Source organism: Pongo pygmaeus, chromosome 6 (genome assembly GCF_028885625.2).
Source record: "Pongo pygmaeus isolate AG05252 chromosome 6, NHGRI_mPonPyg2-v2.0_pri, whole genome shotgun sequence".
Lineage (NCBI taxonomy): Eukaryota > Metazoa > Chordata > Mammalia > Primates > Hominidae > Pongo > Pongo pygmaeus.
Window position 1 is genome coordinate 69,248,122 of NC_072379.2, and position 14,859 is coordinate 69,262,980.

Below are 14,859 nucleotides of genomic sequence, written 5' to 3' on the forward strand. Positions count from 1 at the left end.
TCATAAACTTCAGTTGGAAAGGCACTGAACTTGAAGGCGGTAGTGGGGACAAGGCTGGACAAGTGTAGAGGGGAAGGACAGTCAGTCTAGGGCAAAGAGGATGAGGCTTGTGAGGCAATTTAAGTAGGTACTTACTCAACTTCTTAACATACCAACCCTTTACTCGCGACCTGCAAGTGAGTGCCTCCTTAAATTTTACTCCTTTGCAATTCACTCCATGCCGTAATCTCAGCTCTGAAGACCTTCCTTATAGGGACATACCCATTTCATTCTGGCAGAACCAGGAAGAAAAGTGAGTTCAGAAAGAAAAATAGAGCAAAGATTTTTAGGGCAAACAGCAGGTAGAAAAAAATCACCCAATAAACCAGTTTGCAGCAGAATATTCCAGGGGGCAGATCCAAGTTAGAAAAGTCCAAGCAAAGAGGAGAGCTACAAAAACAAGAGGCTTAAGCTAGAAAGGCCGGATGTTGCCATTGCCAGTGATCTTCTGGCTGGGATGAAGCACTTCTGTTCCAGGGGCAGTAGTTTGGTTAGAGATTATGTTTTGTTGTATGTATTCCGAAACCCTAATAACAGTGGCTTAAATGGAGTCTTATTTTTGTCAAGTAGCATCAAGTCTAGGGGTGGAAAGTACAAGGCTAGTACAGTTGCTTTAGGGACCCTACCAAGGACTCGGGCTTCTTGTTCCATCATCCTTAGCATGGACCTTCATCATCACAGATGCAACTTGGCCACGCCACCCCTAGCCTCACACATTCCAATAGTGGAAAGAGGAATAATAATAGGAGGAGGAAGAAAAGGAGAAAGCAACAAGAAGGGGACAGAGAAGAATACTTTCCTAGAAACCTTCAGCTGAATTCATCTTGGGTCTTCTTGGTCAGAATTATGTCATATGGCCATTCCTAGCTGCAAATAAGGATGAAGGATGTTGTTTTTTAAACTGGGTACATTGCTGTCTCCCTCCCCTCACTAAATGCTGGAATTCTGGTAGCAAAAAAGGAAGAATGGATATGTAACTTGTATTGCTGGCCATGCACAAGAGGAACTAATCCCAGAATGACCAACCCATGCAGAGCAGTTAATTGAGAACATCTGCTAGTGGAGAAAATAGGTGTTTGCATTCCCATTTTACACCTAAGAATGCTGAGGCTCAGAGGGTAAGCAAAGGGCAGTGCTCAGATAGAAACTCCAGTCTGTTTGACACTAAAGCCAGATTTTTTTTTTTTTTGACACTATGATATTCTCCAAGGGTAAGTTAGCATGTATCAGTTCCTCTCTCCCAAGTTGTTATCTGCTGGCTCATTTGGCCAAATCTTCTTTTCAGAATAAGAGCTAAAAACACCCATGAGTCTGTAGCTAACAGAGAGAGAGGAGGGCATCATGTTGGGAAAAATGACTCATCAGATTAATTATCCTGAAACTTAGATTCTAGAGAAAAGGGAGGCAAGAAAGAATATCCCAGTGTTGTCACCTTTCTGGAGGTGAAGGAACCAGTGTGTCTGCTTCAGAATATTTGGGGAAGTTCAGTGCCAACCCCTGGGCAACAGCGTTTCTCCTATGTGATCCATGGATTAGGTAGATCAGAACCACCTGATGTCTTCTACAAAATGCAGATGCTAGACAAACGTTCCTGGCATAGAAAATCAGAATCTCTGGGGATGGGGCCTGAGCATGTGAATTCTAACAATATCCTCAGGTTAATTATGATGTACAATACACTTTGGAGTCCATTGATATTAAGTATTAATAGCATTTATTGAGCACCTATTTCAACAAGCACTGGATCAGACACAGATAGATATTGTTTAATCCCAACACCCTTGCAAGATCCACTGTCTTATGTTCAGGCTCAAAGAGATTAAGTATCTTTTCAAACTCAGTTGGTTCTTAAATGGCACTGGGGATTCCTTCCTGGAGTTTATTTCAGTCATCTTTCTTCCCAGGCACCAGACTCATGAGAATAGGGGAGCATTCTATATTGTTTTCTTTAGAGAACCCATTTAAACGAAGTTTCTAGATCCATAAGAGAGTTGAGTGTGTAGCTAAGGAGAAAGACACATTAGACACATACTGTTGTGGTGTGAGTTGAGGCAAGAGAATTACGGATGGAAACACCTCTCTCAAATGTCCATATTCTAACTTTGGAGTTAGGTTTCTCAGCTTTGGCATTATTGAGATTTGGGGCTAATTTATTATTGTGGTGGGGGGCTAGGGGGCTGTCTTGTGCATTGTTTAACAGCATCTCTGGCCCCTCCTTACCAGATTCCAGTAGCCATCTTCCCTTTCTTCACTGGTTATGACAACCAAAAATGTTTCCAATCATTGCAAATGACTTCTGGGGGCAAAATGGTCTCTGGTGGGGAACCACTGGGTTGAATTATAAACCCTGGTAAAATCCCCTTCTGGCCTTCTGGTGGTTTCACTGATAGAAAATTCTACTTATGTCGAGAGGCAGGAAAAAGGCCATGTGAGAGCGAGGGGAGACCTGCCAGTATATTGGGGTCTGCTGACTCCAGCCCTGAGGGTGCATGGTGAAGTAGGCCCTCTTCCTTTATTTGGGAAGGCTAACAATAGGGAAGGGAGAAGAGCAGGAAAACAGTAGATACTCCAGAAATCTGCCTTTGAATCTGGGCTGAAACGGCAACAAAGAGGGCAGAAAAGACCGAGCAGAGAGCTCTCACTTGGCTTGGATATTGTCTTGTCTTTTCTGGGAGTAACTTTTTTCCCTTAACAGAACCATTTCATCTGAGTTAGGAAAGCAGTAAATAATTAAGCTAATCTGTTTGTGAATGTGGTTCAAAGAAGCCTCCAGAAATGGTGGTTCTGTAATTCTAAAGCAGTGAAGCCAAGCACAAAAGCAAACCTTCATCAGTATAATGCACTGAATGTGGGGCTGGGAAAGGACTGACTTTAATTATTCATCCTCAACATCTGGAAGGTCAATTTGGCTTTTAGAATTTGATTATATTTAGGATTAGGGTACATTTTGTTGTCAAATGTTTCTAAGGCCACAATAGGGACAATGGCTTGCAAATGGGTCCATATTTCTTACATATTCTCTCTTCCCAAACCAAGTTTCCACATCTTTCCTTTTTTCCATTTTTCATTTATCTTCTTTTACTTATTTTTTTTTCCTTCAATCCTTCACCTCCCACTCTCTTTGTTCTTGTGATTTTCCACACTTGCTTTCACTGTTCCTCACTGGGGACTTTGTACTGACCTAGGATTTCCTAACCATTGATCTGTGGAAGCCTAGGCAGTCCATGGAAGATCCTCCCTGAGGTTTGTGTAACCCTTGAAATCATGTGCTGCATTTTGTGTGAATGGGTCTGCTTTTTTTCTATACAGTGGGTCCTTAGATCCCCTAAAATTCCCAGAGTCCTTGACCTGAAAGTGGTAAGAGCCACTGAGGAGCATTTGCTATGGACCTTCAGCATAGAAAGGGGAGGGCATGAGTATGGCAGTGCCTTCTCTTTGGCAGGCTCATTGCCCTATTCCCTCATTTAATCCACACAGCCTCTATATAACATGAGGTGGTGTTATTTTCATAGGTAGCTGAGGACATGAAGCCTTGAAGACATTAGGTAATTGACAAGGATATCCAACTTTCAAAATGTCTCCATGCTCAGAATTTAAGTACCTCTTTTTGATACTTGCTCAAAAGCCTCTTGCCTGGACTTAAGATTGAGCCATTGATAATTAGGCTGAAATAGAAAGGCCTTATATCCCCATGCTCTCCCCACCAGAGATGGTAAAGAGAACTCAAGTGGGCTGTAACCAGCTTCCTAGAAAGAAAGATGATTAGAACAAGGATATTCTTCTTTGCATTACTACAATATTTTAATAGCCTACACTATAAATACCATCCATGCCTTCTGACTGCTATGTTAACACAAAGTGCTGTACCAGCACAAAAGGCTGATGGCAATAGATGTGAGAAGAATGAATTTATAATTCAGTTTCACTAATTTGTTGGAAACTCAATTTTTAACATTTTAAATTAATTACTTTACAACACTTATTGCCAACTAACCATGTAGTACACGTTAATGGCAGGTTTAAAAATAGTGAACCTTAGTCTTGATTTCACAGAATGATCCAATTTATGTTGCCCACTCCTCTCTGACATAAACAAAAGGCTTATTAGAATGTGGTCACTTCTCTCAATTGCTTTTGGAAAAGAAAAAGATGACTCATCATTACTGTTTTTAGTTTCAAAAATTTTCTTTCAGTGTTTATTTGTTCTCCTTATTCACTTAATATTACTGTCAAACATTTCCCCATGTTTCTGTCTTTTCCACGTTGCTATATAGTCATTAGACTTATTTTAATGGCTGTATAATATTCCATTATGCTGATGTATAGTAACTTAAACACTACCTTATTGCCGGATATTTCAGTAATTTTGTATTTGTTGACAATTGAAATGAGTTGAAAGAAATCTCCTTGTGCAAATAGCTTTTCTCTTCTATTGGATCATTTTATTCCAGGGTAATAGATTGGCAAATCTATTTTGAGTCATGATTCATCAACTTTAATCAGAGATTTTTAAAATGTGGTTCTCTTTATAAAAATCAAAAGCCTTAGAATTTTGTATACACTTTGACCCAGCAATTTCACTTCTAAAAATTCATTGAAAAGTAATTGTTGCATGTGTGTTGAGAATAATAATGACCATCCTCACACTCACGTTGACTCTGTTCTGTGAATAAAATGGGAGCCATTTAAAGATCTGCTTAATGTTATTCTATAGACAAATAATAGTAACAGTAGATAGGAACAGTAGAATAACAGTAACTAATATTTATTAAGCACCTAGTACATGTCAGATATTGTGGTAAATTCTTCATGTCCTGTGCATTTTCATTTAACGCTCAAAACCTGAAAGGATTCATTCATTCTATAAATATCAAATGCCTATTATGTGCTTGGTATTATACTAGATGCTGGAGATACAATGCTGAATACTGTAAAGTCCTATAGTTATGCTCCTAAGGAGTTTGTGGACTGTAGGGGCAGATGGACATTAATTCCATCCCTAGAAGAGAGGGAATGAGGGAGAGAAGGAAGGAATGTAGGAGCCTCTGTTCTCTGGCATCTCCGTCACTCCTCCTTAGCCCCCAGTACTTCATCTGCTTTTCAGAAAGCATTTCTTGCAACTGTAAAAAGTTATGGACGGGCTCATTAGACCTCATTGATGAGGGCTGTGTAGACCTCATATTAAGTGCCCAAGGCTGTAGAGATGACTACCTGGGTTCAAGGTTGGGCTGCAACACGTAGTAGTAGGCAAGCTACCTTTTCTTTTTCCCAATTTCCTTGAGTAAAAAATGGGATTAATAAGAGCTCCTACTTTTAAAATTATGACAGTCATTTAAGGTATGAAATGTAGTGCTCCATAAAGTTTAGCCACTATTACTAGCTATATTGGTGATGATATGGTTGGAATCTAAAATTTTCCTTTTGCTGACTAGCATGTAACACTGTCAACTTTTACACCTTATTGTCAATTACTTGTTTGTTTGTTGTTTTTTTTTTTTTTTTTGAGGCAGAGTCTTGCTCTGTCGCCCAGGCTGGAGTGCAGTGGCACGATCTCGGCTCACCACAACCTCCGCCTCTCAGGTTCAAGCAATTCCCCTGCCTCAGCCTTCCCAGTAGCTGGGATTACAGGTGCATGCCACCATGCCCAGCTAATTTTTGTATTTTTAGTGAAGATGGGGTTTCACTATGTTGTCCAGGCTGGTGTCGAACTCCTGACCTCAGGTGATCCACCTGCCTCGGCCTCCCAAAGTGCTGGGATTACAGGTGTGAGCCACTGCACCCAGACACCAATTACTTTTAAAGGCAGAACCAGTGCAAAAACAACTGTTTGAGGTAGTATGTAGATATATATATGTTAATGTGTGTGTATTCATATATATTGAATAGTATGAAATCAAACTTATAGTTAAAACTGTGGACACTAGATTCAACATAAGTTGTAAGTTTCATTATTAGAAGTGAGAAATTGAGAGTTGTGTATTAGTCTGTTCCCACACTGCTGTAAAGACTACTACCTGAGACTGGGTTATAATAAAGGAAAGAGGTTTAATTGACTCACAGTTCTGCAGGCTTAACAGGAAGCATGGCTGGGAGGCTTCAGGAAACTTACAATCATGGCGGAAGGCATAGGGGAAGCAGGTACCTTTTTCACAAGTGTGACAAGAAGAAGTGCCACACTTTATAACCATCAGCTCTCCTGAGAACTCACTATCATGAGAACAGCATGGGGGAAACCGCCTCCATGATCCAGTTATCTCTCATCTAGTCCCTCCCCTGATATGTAGGAATTACAAGTTTAGATGAGATTTGGTTGGGGACACAGAGCTGAACCATATTAAGTTGAAAGATGTGCATTAACTCTTGATAACCTAGTATGTTCCAAGCATTGTTTCTTAATGATGTAAATATCTAGATGTACAGTAGTCCCCCTATAACAGAGGAGGATTCGTTCCCAGACTCCCAGTAGATGCCAGAAACTTTGAATAGTACCAAACACTATATATACTATGTTTTCACCTATAAATACATACCTATGATAAAGTTTAATTTATAAATTAGGCACAGTAAGAGATTAACAACAATAATAGAGCAATTATAACAATATGTTGTAATAAAAGTTATGTGACTATGACCTCTCTCAAAAAAAATCTTAATATATTCTACTCACCTATTTTCAGATGGTGTCCTGGGTAGCTGAAACTGGAAAGCAAAACCGTGGATAAGGGGGAGCTACTATACTGAAAATGTACAAAATAGAGAAGATTTCATTGAAGAAGTCTGCTGTTTCTGGAATGGGAAATTAAGGTAGGAATTTAGAAAAACATAAACATTCTGAATTTCAATGCCACATGGCAGGGTGGTGAGGAGGAAGATGGAGCCAGGGTTCAAGTAACTAATGAGTTCTCTAGTTGCTAGTTCTAGTTCTCTTTTGAAAAGAGTTATTATTAGATAAATTCTCTTGTCATCTATTATTTTTATTTTTTATTTTTTATTTTTTTGAGACAGAGTCTTGCTCTGTAGCCCAGGCTGGAGTGCAGTGGCGCGATCTCTGCTAACTGCAAGCTCCACCTCCCAGGTTCACACCATTCTCCTGCCTCAGCCTCCCAAGTAGCTGGGACTACAGGCGCCCACCACCATGCCTGGCTAATTTTTTGTATTTTTAGTAGAGACGAGGTTTCACCATGTTAGCCAGGATGGTCTTGATCTCCTGACCTCATGATCCACCCGCCTCGGCCTCCCAAAGTGCTGGGATTACAGGCGTGAGCCACCGCGCCTGGTGTCTCTTTTCATCTATAAAAGAAATATGTCAGAAGAAATTTGTAGGCATTCTCCAGTCCAGAATTTTATGATTTTAGTATTGTAACTTGCATCATTGTTTTAATAATGAGAATATAATTTTCTAAAAGAATTGTTAAATATATTTAAATTGTCATACAGATAAAAATTGAAGCTCTCATCTTCTATAACATCATTGGTACTTTTGAAGCATAACTGGAACAGTTATCAACTGTGATTCTTGCTGGGACCAATAACCTTCTACAAATAGCAACATCAGTTTCCATGAAAGGCAAAGAGCTGACAGGTATACAGACTGCACCCCAACATTAAGCTACCAGGAGAAACTTCCAAGTTACCCTCTTGTTACTTGTGCCCCAGAGGTGAACACTATAAACTGCTACAGCATGCAATTTAGGTAAGCATTCAGGTAACAACAGTGCCCATGATGAAAAAGATGATGACTTTTCATTGTCTGCAATCTTTCATTTGGGCGAACTTAAAAGGATTTTTTTTAATAAGGAAAAAAATATTTCCTGAAATGTAGTCAATTCTATGATGAGGAATTATACAGAACATTTTTTTAAATTGAGATATAATTCACATACCATAAAATTCACCCTTTAAATGTACAATTCAGTGGTATACATAACATTATAAAATTAGATCATTTTAAATGGGTCTGGCACACAGTAGCCACATCATACTTATTAGGCTCTTTTCATTACATCAATACATTTTGAGCCTGAAATAAATGAAATGACACAGGAGATATCTGGGGTGGTTTTGTTTGGCCATGACCCCCATGGTATGCTGAAGCCCTCTCAAGAGAGCCAGTTGTCTGCATCTCTTCACAACTCTGTGTTGACTGATGCCACATAAGTAGCTTGAAATAGGCCATGATGGGAATATTTATATCATGGAAACTGACCAATGCTACAAAATCAGAGCTTTTTTATTGTTTGAGAGCTGATTGTTAAGCTTTGGCCAGCACATCACTGCTAGTGTATATCAATTTCTTCAAAAGTACAATTTATTATTATTCAGGGCCACATTCGGAGCCTCATCTCTTTGTCATGACCAACAAATTTAAATCCTCATCAACTGGAAAGAGGAAACTTCAACTGGATAAATATAATATTCATAACTAGTACGTTAATTCTGTATTACTTTTTGGGGGATGGTTTTAAAGAAATTTTTATTGTGATAACACATAACATGAAATTTACTGTCTTAACCAATTTTTAAGTATACAGTTCAATAGTGTTAAGTGTGACTTATTAATTTTTTTGTCATCCATAGTATGGCGTATACTATAGATGATGGGTTTCATTATGAAATGTCCAAATGAGTTTTGAAATTTCGTTCATAATGAGGTAGTTAAATTTTATTCTGGTCAGGCTCATGCTCTCAGAATTAGTTTTTGGCTGATTTATTTCTGGCTAGTCTTTCAGAATATCTTACAACCAACTTTATATTAAGACGACCAGCTTTAGGGAAGTTGGTAGCCAGGCATCCTGGCCCTCCTTCCTAGAACACTGCAGTTATGTGATGCAGCTTGAATGACCCCTGACATCTCTCTGATTCTCAGGTCCAAATTCCAGATTCCTAGGAAAGTATTGGGATTCACCAAGCTTGGGCCCAGAAGACACAGCTGCATTGTTCTTATGCTTCCTCCCATAGTGATGGTTTTGAAGGACATGCTGGTAGGGGCAGAGTTCAGGACCTGTTGCTTCATATTAGAGAGATGCTGGGCAGTTAAAGCATCCAGTGTCTAGTAGGAATGGTTTCATATCAGATGATAATAAATGATGACTTTAAAGAAAAGATTTCATCAAAATAGTTGGTATTTAATTAGGGATATTTAGAATATTACAGCATAATGTAGATAAAATTGGCATAAAACTTCTGTAATCTTAAAAAGAGAAATAATAGAGTGAATTAACATAATTCATTTGGGACTGTATATGGTTAAAATTTTAGTTGTATAATCATACAACTAAATTATACAACTAAAGTTGTATAATCCTTGGACTACAAAGGAACTGTTCTGCCTGACAGTTTCTGGTATGATTTAAGCATAAACACATGTATTCTCAGATTGTTCAAATGAGAAAGGAGGTTTCAGAAAATCTCTACCCCATTTAAAGTGGACAAACTGTGATAGAAACAGTTGAAGTAAATAATTTCTAGGCACTCGACAGTTTACAATGAGGCCTGGTCTTCTCCCAGCCTATGTTTCCCCAAGAGGCAATCAGAGTATATGAGTTAGCATGGAGATTTGAAATGTGAGTCACTTCTACCGTTTTTACAGTATTTATTAATTATATGATCTTGGGGATTTCACTTGAAATTACCTGAGCCTCAATTTCCTGTCCATAAAACACAATAATATGTATTTGACACTGTTGTTTTGAAAATTAAATAATGTATGTGAATATCCTTGCAAACTATGTTGTTTGCATACATACAATGTAAATTAAAAGTAATTGTAAAAACCACAATTACTTTTTCACCAACCTGATATTAAATACTTTTACTCAGTTTTCAGTTACAGGTTATCTCCCTCATGTTTAACCAACTACTTACACATATTTAATGTCTATAACTTCCTCAACCATTTTTGGCACTCACTATGTGGCAGATACTGTGCCAGTTTATTGGAATACTAAGATCTATCTAAAATAATCCCTGTTCTCAAGTGGCTAAACACAAAACTCTTTGTATTGAATATGAGTGGTTGTCATCAGTGCTTATCTTATAAAGCCATACCTGAAAAGCACTAACAATTGAAATACCAGGATTTTGCACATGATCTTCACATTCAGTGGGCTATAGGTTATGCAATCCTTACAGTGAAGAGTGTAACAAATAGTAGGCTTGAGAGATGGCCTCTCCTGGAAGGATATTTCTGGAAGAGGATTCTTTGTGGCACTTAGGTTGTGTAAGTGTATCTTCATTAGTGATTGTGCATCTTCTGTATAACATACTGAGATTTTAGTTTATCAGAAAACATGCTTAATCTCTTTTAAAAATCCAGATTGATTTATGTTTATGACTACAAATTAATCAATTAAGGTGGACACTGTGATACAACGCCAGAACCCCTTTGCAAGCTTCAAAGACTTATTCCTCTAGCTGCCTGGAGTGCCACAAAATACCACAAACTGTGTAGCTTAAAACAAGAGAGATTTGTTCTCTCTGAGTTCTGGAGGGTAGAAGTCCAAAATCAAGTTGTTGGGAGGGCCATGCTGCCTCAAAGACTTTTAGATGAGAATCCTTCCCTGCCTTTTCCAGCGTCTCGTAGCCCAGGTGTTCCTTCACTTGCGGCAGCATCAACCCCAATCTCCACTTCTGTCTTCACATAATGTTCTTTCTTCTGTGTCTCTGTTTCCATGTCTATGTACAAATTTTTTCCTTTTATAAAGACACTAGTCATACTGGATTAGCATCTTCCCCTAATTTAGTACAGCCTTAAATTAAATACCTTTGCAAAGGCTGTATTTCCAAATTAGGTTACATTCACAGGTACCAGGACTTAGTACTTGAATGTATCTTTTGGAGGGACAGGATTTAATTTATAATATCCTGATTATTCATCTATAGCATTCTTATTAATTAGATGTTCCTATGGCACTTTCAATAATGGTTCTGGAAAATTTAGTTTTATATAATCACATTCTGTTTATTGAATGTATAGTCAAGGGAGACAGCAGTGGGCTGACTCCTGGCTTATAAAACAGCTCAGAAAGTAATAGCCTTAACTGAACTCACTAAACAGAGTACAAGAAGAATATGTTTTCTGTTCTAAGGACCAAGAACATATCTTGAACCCTTTGCAATTTTGCATCTCACTCAAGAGTGTGAATCTACTGATTTTTTTTTTTTTGAAAGGATATTTGGGAAGAATGTAAATGCCCTTATTGTGACTAAATGTTACAAGGCACATTCTGGAGCTATTTCGTAGTGTGGTACTTTGAACTATGGCATACAAAAACAAGTGTCAATGCCAGAAGGCTACCCCCACAAAGTGACATTTGGTATTATGGAGGATGAGTTAAAGCTACCACCCTACCAGCCACAGCAGAAGCTTCCCCTGTAAGGGTCACAGGAGTCCCTTGCATCTTGTCTGTCAACTCAGACAATGTGCCAACTGTGCCTTCGGGAAGTCTGTTGGCAAGGAAGCCTGTGATATCTGCTCCCAGTGCTGCAACGTGATCTTTCTTCTTTTCTCTGTTTGTTTTTTTTTTTTTCTACAAAAAGTGGCAATGAAGACATCTATTGAGGAGGGAAGTGAAATAAACCATTGAAAATAAAATAAATTTAATGAACAAGACAAGCTGATCTGGAAACCAAGGGATACTATAGTGTTCGATGAGGATTTATACTCATAAATAGTTATATGTTTTGGTTTTGTGTTGTTTTTTATTTTGTTTGTCTTTTAGAGCATATGGTAGCATCCTCTATATTTGATAAAAATAAAATTATAAAAACTGAATAAGAGGCATAAAGGAACTTCTAAATCTGAAGTCTCCTAGGATATATATAATAAAATGTACTGAGCCTTGAAATTCAGAGCTAAATAGGAATTATTGTTTATGATTTTTGTCATGGCTTGTAGTGGTCATTAATAGTGACAGGCAAGGCAAGAACTTATCTTTAATTGTGCTGGATGGCTGTTTGTAAAACTTGAAACATCTTCTGATATGTTAAGAGAATATGTGTATTCTGGACTAGGAGTTGACGTATGAATTAACAACTTTGGGCTATAATATAGTGTGAATTATTTTTTAACCAAGAAAAGAGATGTTTTAAGAGAAATAACTGGCTCTTGATATGTGAATACTTAGTTTGAGCCCCATTTTAATACCTCAAGTGTAAAAGAATAAAAACCATATGGATTACATCTTCCTTCAAATATCCAAGTCAAGAAAATAAAGAGAATATGTGCTTGACAAAATGATTGAATGTATTTCAAGTTAGTAACACAAATTTTGGCTGATTTAGCTATTTCAAATGGATTTCATGCTTCTATTTGTGGAATTTGTTTTCTGTCACTTATACTATAAAACAATTATCTATTTTAGAAGCACTACAAGTATCATTTCATGATACTTAAATACATTCAAATGTCTTCTTTCATTCCATTCTTTTCAATGCTATGCATAACAAAACTAAAAGGAATGGATATAGCTTATTCAGAGTACTAACAGTTTAGGGTGTTTTAACTAATATTTTTATCTCTATTAATTTATAAATTCCTCATTTTCATCAAAGACCACTTGTCTTAGATAAATATATTTACAGTCCTTGCCTGATAATTCGACTCCAGTTTCAGATGCTTTTTTCAAGTTACATCTGTGCTTAGAACCATTTTTTTCTTTATGTCCTTCTTTGGTCTTCCAGTTTGAAAACACTCTCTATTATTCAAATACTTCCTAAAATACGACTTCCTCCAATAAAGTTTTTAAAAACTACTTAGATGACACTTTTATGGCCAATATAAAAATACCATTCAACTATATAAGAGTTTAAGATTTGCCAGGAGGAGACTCATGGTTCACTCCTTCAAAACTATTCATCCATAGTCTTGGAGGCTATAAAGCAATCTAACAAGTGGTACCACCTTTCTAGCTGTTCAACTATTATTTGAATAAACTCTCAGGTCCTGACAGTGACAGATCTGGGTAGACAGCAGCATTGTGGCCAAAGGTAACAAATATTTACATCCATAAATTTTGGTTATTAGTAAGTTTCTGGGACCACATCAGTGATATAGATATGGAATCTAAGTGTGAGGACCGTGGCATGTCAGCATCTTCTGAATGCTTGGTTATGGAGAAGCAGAAAATCCTCTCCTGAGAATGGCTGAGAATGCTTAATCAATCATAGGACAGCCTGGTATGAAGTCCAAAGGCACAGCCATCCTAGGTCAATGTGAAATATTTGTGCCATATTGTCTCTCTAGAACCAAGAGATTAATAATAATAAAAAACAAGGAAAAACAGACAAATGTATTTCATTTAATGTAAATATTAAGTCCTAAGGAATGACCAATGTATTCCTATGTTTAAGTGATAGGGATTTCTGCAAAAGGTTTATGAATTGTTAATCGGATATCCCAACCCTTAGACCTACATATTTCCCTAAGAAATAAACTCTGGTCTGGATCTACCAGGCAATGTTCTTCTACTTTTCCGAATAAGAGTTTAAGCTAACTGAATTCTTTCCTACATTAAAAAAAATACATAAAGAATAAATAAAAGTCTTCTCACATTAATTGGCTCAATTTAATTTCTGATGAAATGCCATTCTAAACATTACTTTGCAGAATGTTAATATTTTTATGGTTAATATAGAAATATTCATTAGTTTTCTCTTTAAGGAATCGAAAATTTTTTATTCAGCTGATAAGAATAAAAGTGGAAGTTGAAATACAAAGAGTTATGGCATTTATTAAAATGTCAAGCTTATTACTAATTAGTCTTCACAGTATTTGTAGCTAATACATTTTCTAATCTTCAAACTGAATAATAAACTTTCAAGTCCTTGGTTCAGCTACTGGTTCTACCAACTACCTGCTGAATGCTCTACTAAGCCTAGGCACCCAGTCTAGACTTACAAAAAGTTTTCCAAGATCTTTACTTTCACAGAACACACAATTTCCTGAGGTAGAAAGTATCAGTAAGAATAGAAATATTTGCCTAGTGGTATTGCTATCAGAATTAAGTATAGAATGGTTATGAAAGAGTTTAGTGCATTTTTGTTTTGTTTTGTTTTGAGACAGGATCTTGCTCTGTTGCCCAGGCTGGAGTGCAGAGGCATGATCTCTGCCCACTGCAACCTCCACTTCCTGGGTTCAAGCAATTCTCATGCCCCAGCCTCCCGAGTAGCTGGGATTACAGGCGCATGCCACCACGCCTGGCTAATTTTTGTATTTTTAGTGGAGATGGGGTTTCACCATGTTGGCCAGGCTGGTCTCAAACTCCTGACCTCAAGTGATCCACCCACCTTGGCCTCCCAAAGTACTGGGATTACAGGCGTGAGCTACCGCGCCTGACCATGAATTTTTAAAAGAGAATATTAATGGTTATTAATAATTTTAAAAGAATTAGGTTAATAGTTATTTCGATGTGATTAATCTGTTTCTGAACTACTTATTGTCCACATGAGATTTACTTTATTGGATGAGCTAATACTTTCTATATTTAAATTTAGTAAGAATTCATCAAGTACAGCTTCTCACAAAAAATAGTCATTGCTATTTATCTCTCATAAAAACAACCATTAGTGGCTGGGCACGGTGGCTCACGCCTGTAATCCCAGCACTTTGGGAGGCCAAGGTGGGCAGATCACGAGGTCAGGAGTTTGAGACCAGCCTGGCCAATATGGGGAAACCCCATCTCTACTAAAAATACAAAAATTAGCTGGGCGTGGTGGCACGTGCCTGTAATCCCGGCTACTCGGGAGGCTGAGGCAGAAGAATTGCTTCAACCCGGGAAGGCGGAGGTTGCAGTGAGCCTAGATCGCACCACTGCACTCCAG